Source organism: Ixodes scapularis, unplaced genomic scaffold (assembly GCF_016920785.2).
Source record: "Ixodes scapularis isolate PalLabHiFi unplaced genomic scaffold, ASM1692078v2 ptg000312l_1___fragment_3__unscaffolded, whole genome shotgun sequence".
Classification (NCBI taxonomy): Eukaryota; Metazoa; Arthropoda; class Arachnida; order Ixodida; family Ixodidae; genus Ixodes; species Ixodes scapularis.
Window position 1 is genome coordinate 3,213,982 of NW_024609958.1, and position 11,018 is coordinate 3,224,999.

Genomic DNA, 11,018 nt, shown 5'->3' on the forward strand with positions numbered 1-11,018 from the left:
GGTGGGACATAGTACGGGTCAAGTTTACGTTGCCGGGTCAGCTCGAAGCGATAGACATGATGAGGCGTGACCGCTCCACCTGTCCTAATGCGTCGAAGCAGGACCATCTGGTGCCTACGGAAGGTGTTTTCGGGTATTGGAAACTGTTCTGGGGTCCAAGAGGCGTCGAGTCGGCGTTTCCAGTCCCGACGGACGAGGCGAACAGCATCGACTGGGTCGTAGACGTCTCGTCTTCGGGAAACTGGTCATCGTTGGGCGACGCGGGAGGCACCGGTAAGGTCCGCTGGGAGGAGGAAAAAACTCTATGCAGCTCCTCCAATGCAGCCTTGTGGGCCTTCTCGTTGCCGTCAATTCCCGCATGTCCTGGAACCCAGCGTATGCTGACTCGGACTCTTCGATGGCGGTACAGGCGAAGTGCAGTGTCGTAAATAGCGGCAATTTTCGGACTTGATGTGAGTAGATGCGTTTTAAGCGCGCGAATCGTGCTCTGAGAGTCTGTGAACACCGTAAGCGTGCCGGGCCCTGGATTCCTGACCTCATACGTCTGGAGGGCGAGGAGGACGGCGCGGGCTTCGGCTTGTTCGGGCGATGAAGGGGTCATGTTGGTGTTTGCAACAACGACAGGATCGCACTGTGCAGGATCATGGGACGGGAACACCGCAGCTGTCGCAGACCAACCGGAGGTGTGCAGGGCAGCATCCGTATACACGACGACCTGTGCAGGGTCCTGAGATAATGCGGTGACCTCGGCTTGGTGTTGACGAGCATAATGCTCCCGACGCTTGGCGTGGCGCTTGGCATCCATATTTCGCGGGACAGGCCGGGCATGGTGCGTGAGATCAATAAGATCCCTTGGAGGCTTGGTAGGCGGCAGGTCGTTTATGTTCGTTACAGCTACTCCAATGAAACGAGCAACTGCCCTCCCCTGGAGCGTATGCTCAAGTCGGGCCATGTGGATGTCGAGTTGCTGCTCTAGTGTCTCTCGAAGGTCGACGAGGTGCAGGCACTTGCGAAGCTCTGACGTTCGTGTGTGTCGAGGGAGTCCGAGGATGGTTCGGCGGGCCTCGTTATACAGCGTTGCAATCTTGTCGAAATGGACTCGTTTGAGGGAGTAGAAACGCGCTGCATAGGCCACCTTCGAAGCAAGGACGGACGTGACTAGAATCTTGGCGATACGTTCTCCCGCGCCGCCCAGACGATGGGAGATGCGACGGACGAGGTGTAGGCCGTGTCTCCATTGCCGCGAAATAGATTTAACCCATTCGGCTGCTACTTGAGAGCTGTACCCAAAATTCACTCCAAGGATCTTTATGAAAGGCTCTTTGCTTATGTGACTACCGTCAAAAGTGAGGCCCAAGTCCAGGATAGAATGCCCACGGCCGTACAGCATGTACTTTGTTTTTTCCGGGGACGGAAACATGCCGACGCGGCGTAGGTGGGAGTGGATGGCATCTAGACCCGCTTGCAACGCTCTCTTTTGCGTCAAAACCGAGCCTTGGCATGTACAGATGGTAATATTGTCGGCGTAGGCAGTAGCTCGTAGGTTCGGAATACGATGGAGGGCCCAGAGCAGCGGCGCCATGACAATGTTAAATAACGTCGGTGACAATACTGCTCCTTGAGGGACTCCAATGTTGTTCTCCTTGGTAGTACTGCTCCGCGCGTCAGGGCCGTAGCCCGACTTGACGAGGTATCGGCGGCCGGCCAAAAATGACCGGACAAAATCTAGTTGTTTCCCATCTAGGCCCTGCTCGTACATCGAGGAGACAACGGCTTCGTGCGGGACCGTGTCAAAGGCCTTCTTGATGTCCACCGTGACCACGACCCGGAGCTGCTGGCTGTTGGGGTGCCAGTCAGCGACATCATGGTAAATCATAGCCAGACTATCGTGGGTACTCAAATTCTTACGGAACCCCGTTTGTGTGGGATGAAAGATCCTGAGGTTTTCTGCTTGCCACTGAATGCGTGCAAGTACCATTCGTTCCATCAACTTTCCCATTATAGATGTAAGGGAAATTGGACGCAGGTTTTTCGGGTCGGTCGGTTTTTTGCCGGGTTTAGGGATGGAAGTAACCCATGACATTTTCCAATCCTCAGGGAGGTGACCCGTGTGCCAGATGGAGTTGAACCAGTGAAGGATACCTTTCCTTGCGGCACGAGGTGCATTACGAAGCATCGGGGCTGTAACTCCATCGGGCCCGGGGGCACTCTTAAGTTTGCACTGGGCGATTGCCGCATCAAGTTCCCACTCAGTGAATGGCTGGTTCCCAGGGTTTTCCGTGTCCACAATGTCTGCATACACGGGTCTATATACATCGGGGGATGGGAGATCGTCAGGTTGCGGGAAGAATGCCGAGCCAAGCTGATCCAGGATATCTTCCTCGGTGTCTGTCGAAAGCAGGGTCAGAAGAGGGACAGGGCTACACGACTTGCGCTTGCCATACATAGCATTAAAAGTTCGCCACACCTCGCCGAGCTTCGTAGTCCTGTCGAAGGACTCGCAATGGGCAAACCAGCGTGTGAGGCTGAGGGTCTGGGCGTATGTGCTAGCTTTCTTGGTTAGGAGGGTCACACGTTTTAGATAGCAACGCCGCTTGTGCCTCCGGTACTTGGTAAGCGCAGCCGTGCGACGATCCCACAGCGATAGTAGATGCGTGTCCGGGGTGGGTGTATTCCTATCCACCTGGCGGAAGTCAGTCGCAGACTTTGTAGCCGTCGTGAGAAAGGCCGAAATGTTAGCAGGGTTGATATCTTCAATGTGCTCCTCTATAAAGGCACGGAACTGATCCCATTTTATTGTCTTCGTAAGTCGTTTGATCATTCTGCGTTTGCCTGCATATAGTTCGAGCACTATGGGGAAATGGTCACTTCCCGACGCGTCGGGAAGCACAGTCCACGCGAGAAGGCGGGCGGTCGACGCGGGTGCGAACGTGAGATCTATTACACTGTCCGATTGGCGTGCCGATGTGCCATAACGCGTCGCGCAATCTAAATTATTGACGATCGTTAGGTCGGTTAATTCGAGGACAGTGCACAAGTCCTGTGCGCACGGGGTATGTGGCGCAGAACTCCACGATTCAAAGCGAGCGTTGAAGTCTCCTCCAAATATTACATAGTCAGAGGGGTACTTATCACGGAGCGCTTTGATATATGAAAAATCGTGGGATGCGTGGAGGGGCCGAACGTATGTGGAGACAATCAAGAGGCGTTTAGTGGTTCCGTCGAGAGCGACGCGGACCGCGACTACCTCCTGCGTGGTGGTACACCAGTTCATTGTGTCTATCTTGATATGTGAAACACCATGACGGACATATATACTGGCCTGAGCACTAGTAAGGGGGGTTTGGCGTGAACGCGCCGTGTATTCTATCGTAGGGTTGTGGTGCCATTCAAAACCTGACAATGTAATCTTTTTGGCGCGAGATTCCTGCTGTAAAAGAACGTCACAGGTATAGTGTGGATCTGACAGGCGTGTAAGGAGTTCGGCCTTTCTTGTTGCTAGCCCACGACAGTTCCACTACAGGATCCGGAACGGAGCGTTATTCAGGAGTCTGGAAGCCATTGCGGTTTTGGACCTGGATCGGCGGAGTTTGGGGGACGACCATGAACATTGCAGAGTGCTCCGCATGGGTCGCCGCCAGCATCTGTTGGAATTGTAGCTGTTGCTGCATTTGTTGCTGCATCTGTTGCTGCATTTGTTGCTGCTGCTGCTGCAATTGCTGTTGCATTTGGGCGAGTGCGGCATAAAGGTATTCCTGTGTTACCGTCGTAGTGACGACGGAGGTGGCTGGTTGTTCAGGTCGAGTGGATTGGGAAACCAATACTGCTTTGCATGATTGCTGCACATCGTGGGTCGTGGGTTGTTGTTGATGTGATGCACATTGCTGCGATTTCCTGACTGCTTCTTTTTCTTTGAGGCGCCTTTGAAGTTCGGTTTCCCTGTGTGCTCGGCGCTTCTCTGCTTCTATTTCGTTCATCCGAATTTCAGCGTGCTTATTTGCCATTTTCTTTGCGTGAACTTCAAGATCTTAAATTCGTTTCGCACTTTTCTTGCGGGCTTCGCCGATAGACCGCAGTTCTTCCATCCAGGCCTGCGCCTCAGTGTCACTGTCCGCATAATAACCTGTCTTGAGCATTTTGTGCACCGCTTGGGCATACGTTCCAGCTTGTTGCTGCGGTCTCGGCGTCTTAGGTTGGCGTTTTTGGAATTCCGCGGCCTCGTCTCGCCGATTCGCGTTGTTCAAGAGTTTGCGTGACACTGATACATCACGCCTTGTTGTGCTCTTACTTGTAACTCTCGGTTTGTTTTTTGGTATCTCGTTCTCTTCTTCCCCGTCAGAAAACGTGCCGAGCGCGGCATATCTGTTGTGTGTAGCTTTTACTTGAGGGTAGTCTTTTAGCGTGACATCGGGCGGGCTACGAGGCGTGCTCCTGCCGCGGCCTCCCGAGGGGTTACGGCATCTTTCGTTGTCTCGAGTTGCCTGGTTAGGGTTTGCGTGGCCTCTGTCCTGAAGTCTTCGGTCCACCCGCAGCTTGGTGGGGCACTTGGGATCGGTCGCAAGGTGGTTGCCGTGGGATCGGCAGTTGATACAATACTTGCGTCCGCACACGTGGTGTTCCTGCTTCAACCACCCGCAATCGGGGCATCTCAGCGCGCGGGTGCACACGTGTTGCTTGTGTCCTAGGCCTTGGCATCTCCAGCACTGCACTGTGTGAGACACATACGGCGTGACTCTTATGATGCACCCTTTGTATACGATAGAGTTTGGCACATTGGTTCCGCGGAATGTCACTATGGCCAGCCCGTTTTTGCCGAGAAGTCTCGCGTATAGGACCTGTGTGTTTTGGACCGTAAAGCACTCGCTAAAGTGTCCGAAGTCTCTCCGCAGTCAATGCTGTGCGCCACGCCGCGTACTGTGTCCTTTGGGGGAATCTCGTGGGTCACCACCGACACGGCTCTATCCTGTGCGGTGAGAGAGTGCAGCGCCAAAAGCTTTTCTGCGGCGTCTCTCGAATGTACCATGACTGAGATTGTGTTGGTGTCCCTATTCAGCCTGAACGTAAGTTCTTCATTGATTAAGCCGGTTATTTGGCTTAAAGTTCTCTGCAGTAAGCCCTTCGGAATGCTCGTAAGATCATAAGGTTCCTTCGACCGAAAAACAATTACGTGGTACGGCCTGTCTTCCTCATCGGTACCCCTGAGTCTTGTGTATGATAAGGTAGGTCCTCCCACTGATACACTATACTCGCCTTGTCTATGCGTCTTTTTTTTTAACATATGTCACCTTGTTCCATTCGGAGCCTGGATAGTCTTCTGCATGTACTGATTCTCCGAAGGTCGAAAGAGGACCCTCGGTGAGAGTCTCTGTGGACGATATCTCAGCCATTGAGAAGCCGGTGTCCGAGTCTGCGTCGGCGTCCGTTCGATCAGAATTTGTGTCAGTAGTTCCGCGGTCGTCATCTTCCTTCACTTCGGAAGAGTTCGTACCGGTACTAGAACTACTAGGGTGGCGGGTCCGTTTAATTGCGGGATCCAAAAATATCAGTGGGTCCCTTTTCGTTTTTCGCTTTCCATGAATTCGTTGCGGTGACGGGATGAAAGCTTCAGCTTGTGTAAACGTAGCAATCGCTTCGATTTGGCCGGTCGCAGGAGCTTGCCCAATGATGTTCATCTCGAGATCGCTGGAAGACTGGGGCTGAGACGGTTGCGAGATCTCAGCCATGTCGCTCTCTTCGGAGCCCTTCGCCTTTGGCCAGCTCCAGAGTTAGCCCTAGCTCCGAAGCACATTCGCCGGCGGTCGAAAACACATGCGAAATACCGAGTTCGGGACTCACTGTGGGTTCTGACCTGCTGCAAGGGACGTCGTTAGCCTTCAGAAGGGTGTTCTAGCCAACCTCATGTCCAAATTCGGCTCGACTTTGGACATAAGAGTTCGCGTCGTGCAAGAAGACAGTTCCCACCTGGCTAGAAAATAAAACCTTCCATGCCATTCTTCTTCGACGTGGCATCTTCGTCGATACATGTAGGCGGATTGCGAGTCCGCCGACATATAGACTTCAAGGGGGCCCCCGGGGAAGCTTCCCCGTAAGATGATACAGGCGGATCGAATGGGAAATCCAAATCGTCTGAAATTTCGTGCTGAAACTTTTAAAACATTTTCTGGTCATTGCTTGACTAAGATCAGCTTGATGAATCGTAGTTCATTATTTCCCACGGACAGTCGCGACGGCATTGTGATTGCTTCTGACGCCGGACGAAACAGGCTCAAGCTGCCCGTGGGTTGATGCTTACACAATATCTGACGTCCCAACAAGATGGCGAACCAGTGAAGTTGCATGTTGGTTTCGGTTTCGGTTACGTCTTATTTTTAGAGCCCTGCATCTCCTAGGATATTCGCGGATGTCCTACAATACCGTCATCTGATTGCAGGCGTATCCTTGGCCCATTCCACTCGTTGGGTAAGCGCCAAGCTGAGGTCAAGCGCAGAGATTTCCCCTTCCCGACAGAGTATATTACGAGAAACCAAAACGAAGGAAAATTTCTTTCTTCACGCTGTAGACTGTAGGCACCCTGGCGGCTCCCCAGCTCAGTTGCCTCAATGCGGGGCACAGGTGGCGAACTTTTCCGCGTCACGGCGGAACCAAGCGGGCCACAGGCACATCGCGTGCGCCGCCTTGATAAGGCGGATCAGACGCGGCGCACAGGCAGTCACTGGCTGGACTCAAGCGCCGCCGGTACTCGTTGGTTTTCTATTAGTATTCTTCATCGTCTCGTCCATGTCCAATTAAATGTAGTTTCTTTTTGTTGAAACCGTTGGCTTCGTGTTATTCCTGCGGGTCGGGTTTGCTGCAAGGCAAACCGACCACAACACACACATCGGCATAGTGTGCCGTAGTTGAGGGTTCTGACTTTCCGCGCTTAGTTTCGACTGAATTCTCCGTAATCGCTTGTTTATCCCGAATAATAAATGCAATCGGCCTTATGGTCCATTTCACTCTATGTCCGACCGCATGCCAAAGTTACGATAGAATAGAGACAATCAAGCGGCGCTAATATTGTCACGGCACTCGACGTCTATGTGCGTTTGCTTTCACCAATTAAACCAATAACGCGCGCAAAAAAAAAAAAGCCCTTTACACGGAGCAATTTTTCTCAGCAACTTGACGCCGCAACACCAGGACAATGGTTCGCCCTAGAATTGCCAACCTTTTTGCAAAGTGAGGTGTTCTCAAGCGCGCGTCCTTGGGTAACCGATCCATAACTATCATCATTTTTCTAGGGAGTCGAATTTGCTGTCAGGGGAAACCTCCTATAGTCGCCATGGTCGTTGCTTAGTCGCATGTTTCGAACTCGAAAGTATCTGTGTGCCATTGAATTTTTTACTCGACGTATTTATACTTTTTACACGAAGAACTAAAAACAGGCTGGAATTCATAAAACACATCAAGGCAAGCAAGGACAGTTGAATATTCATATTGCCATGAGATTTACCGCATCCAAAGAAACCCCTTGCAGGTTGACGATAAATAATGAACTGAAAATAAAGGTTTAATGGGAGAACTTGTGCAAGAGACAAAAAGGAACAACAAACATCCAGAAAGCAGCAGCGAGCGTCGACAGCGGCAGCAGCGAGCGACGTTACGTCGGCGTGGAAGCTGGCTTGCGCGAGGGCGAATGAGTCGGCGAAACCGCGCTCGGCTCATCGCCTACACTCGGCCTCTCAAATATTTGACCGAAAAAGTTCGGGAGTGAGCTAGGGCGAGACTGACTAAACAATTTCATTCTGTCCTCTATATCTGGGGCCACAAATAAACACGACTAAATATTAAAAACGAACCGCTCACTTCCCCGAACTAAAATTTTCAAGTCTACGAAATCTCGCAGTGAACTTTATTTCGCTACAGCACGTATATATCTGCGAACATGTGTGTTCAAGATGAAAACCGTGAAATCACACGTGGGCTTTGAGAATGACGTTAAAACTTCCAAAGTGTTTTACGACTTTCAGTTTGGTATTAATGTAAATGTTGGCCTCTTGGCAAGCAATATAGACCACCGCAAATCTTGCTAAAAAAGGGCTTGAGAAATCTAACGTTACGCGTGCCTGTATCAAAGAAAATAGCTCCACATCACTATGAGTGTATGACAGTTTTCATCCTTTATTTTTCGAAGCTGACCCCCCTGCTCCCCCCGTCTCTTCCCGTTTCTCCGTTCGTTCCGCTCCACCCCCTTTTGTGGCAACTTGGCCAGCGGCAGCGAAAAACGTAGACGACGCCTGTTATTGACGATTCGCATGGAGAAAACATTCAACGCGCTTAGCGCACAAACCCGACGAAAGCGTGTGTTGCTGATCAAGTCACAGACCATCTGCTTTATTTTGGCAATTTTGTTTTTGTTTTATGTAGAGTTATGCGAAGAGTTAACAACTCGACCCTTGAGGTCTCTCGTCCAACGTATCGGTTCATTTTGTGTGTTATACTGTAGTAAGACTGTTAAGCACAGGGTCTATCTATTGATTCATTTATATGCTTCTCGTACAAACCATTGGTTTCAGTTCTGCACCTTTTGCGAGTTAAGTTAGAGCCCATGAAACAAAAAGTGGCTGAACTCGACGTGGAGTTTGCAGTAGTTGCCATTTAGATTTCTTCGCATTTAGTTTATTGGAGGTGCTTCAGCAGAAAGTGTAATATTAGTAAAATTAAATGTCCACGTTTTCAACCCAGTGCTACATTCATCGTTTAAACTCTCAGGTGAAGCGCCAAAAACATGAGCAATGATTCTAGAAACAACAACTGCGGTGCCAAAACCTCGAGCAGTAGCTGGCAAACATGACGTGTCGTAAGCATTCACGTAAATGCACTGCACCGCATGACGTTGTTGCGTGCATTGTCTCTTTCTTGGTTTGTCTTATTTTATCTTGAAATAAATATTCTGAACATACTAAAATAAATTCTCAGTGGGAAATGAACCGTTCTTCAATAGAAGAACAGCACTTGTTTTTCGCATCTTGATGGAAAACTCTGTAGATGTACTTGACCTCGCTGATTGTTCGCTCGCTAGCATAAGATACTCAGGACATTGAACGCAGTTTACTGCGAAACTTTCTCGCTTCCATTGTGTTCTCGTTACCTAGTCTCTTATTGTACTTCGAAAATGAACAATTTTAATATAACAAAAATCAACTTTTGTCAACTGTTATTTTGTTTGGATAGAACGGACGAACCTGCGTTTCGCAAATTTCTCGCAGGTGTGTCTGCCCAGCGGCTCCCGCAGTTCAAGCGCTGCATAGCAGTGCAAGACGCCGGATACTTTTAAGGTGAGCAACCTCTTCCTTGTTTTTTTCTTCTCTGCCAAGTGACCACACGTGTGCTCTTCAGCCATGTTTATTGCGGGGGCTTTCGTAACCGCGCTGCCGCAACCGGCAGCCCGGGGACCAACTGAAACACCCACAATAGTGTAATGTAACATCCCCTATGTATTGGCATTGTGGGATTTTCCGATTTTAAGGTACATAGCCCTTCAGGTAGTTTGGTACTCGTCGTTCACGAACTGGTGGGATACTTAGGCTGCTTGGGCCCTTTGTTTTTTCCTTCAGAGGACATCTTTCCGACACAGCTGTCTCCTGCTGGACCTTCGTCTTAATAATGGCTTTCGGCCTGGACGTTGTCCACCTCGGTTTCTTCGTAACCACTCCACTTTGGAACTGCACTTCCGCGTGAAGGCTATATTTCGCCGAAGCACATTTCAATTCCTTTTAACATCATACGATCTGTTCTTTGCCTCCTGCACGACTACTTTTTGTCGCATGTGCATTTTCCTGTAGATTGGACTCGCACATAGTCTCTTTGGTGTACTGGAGGTAGATCTTTCTCCTTTTCATTGCAATCTTTTGCCATTTTGTTCCTCAATGGTTGTTTTTGACAGTTGTAGTATTTCTGGGCGTAGCCGCATGGTCGTGGTAGGGAGAGTTCTTCGGGTTCCTTTTCAATATCAGTGGCTACACAGGGCTGACATTGAGTTCTTGTCTCGTTGTGCTCCGATACTCCAGTAGTGCTGGGTACGGGTCACTTCCATCTATCATTGCTTGCTGTAGTATCGTCTTCGCTGTTTTGTTTTTTTTCGTTGTAGTTTCAGCCTTGCAGTTGGACTGCGCATGGCCTGGGCTTGATGTCACGTGTTCGAAACCCCATTCTCTTGTAAACTTGACAAGCACTTTACTCAAAAATGGCGGACCGTTGTCGCTGACAAGAGCCGATGGACGGCCATGTCTTGCTAAGTTCGCTTTGATTTTCCTGATGAGCGCGGCTGATGTAGTCAATCGTAGTTGGTTAGCTTGAAAGAATTCACTGTAGTGGTCCGCGATCTCAAGAAATGTTTTTCCTTTGCATTCCATAAGGTCTGCACACACAACTCTCCCATGGTTGGCTTGTCATTGAGTGGGCCTTCATAGTTTCCTTTTGTTGTCTGTGGGAGTGAGTTTGGCATATCTCACATACCTTGTGTAGTGTTTCAATTCCGATTTCATCTATGGTCTGAATACACACTCTCGTGTTCTTTGAAGTTTGCTTTTTATGTCCATCTGCAATGCATGAAGTTTCTACTTGATCTCGTCGCGCAGTGCAGCGGGAACGACAAGTCGCTCTCCTTTGTAGATGATATTATTTGCAACCATCAGTTTCTTCAGGGCAGTGAAGTATGGCTTCTCCTTTGAACGGACGTCGCGCCTCGGGTCAGGCCATCCACTCGGAATTTCTGTTTTCACTTCCTGTAAAACTGACGCCTCAACATCTGTTGAGGCGCCATGGCGATTTTGAAGCCAGAATTGGACACCTCTTTCTTCTGCACAAAATGAATCCGTGAAATCTGCCTCGCAGTGTTTATCTGATGTTGGTTGCAGCAAGCTGTTTTCTATAGCTTCCTTCATTCGTGACCTCAAACAAAGTTGATGGGTCAGAGATTTGATAGTTGACGCCTTTGCTTCGGATAATAGAGTATAGGTTTTCAATGCACTCTTTCA

At 49.9% G+C, this 11,018-nt stretch overlaps 1 pseudogene; it reads right to left on the reverse strand.

The window, feature by feature from the left end:
• Positions 1-4,028: 4,028 nt before the first annotated feature.
• On the reverse strand, positions 4,029-5,278 carry LOC120836520 (annotated as a pseudogene).
• Positions 5,279-11,018: the final 5,740 nt, after the last annotated feature.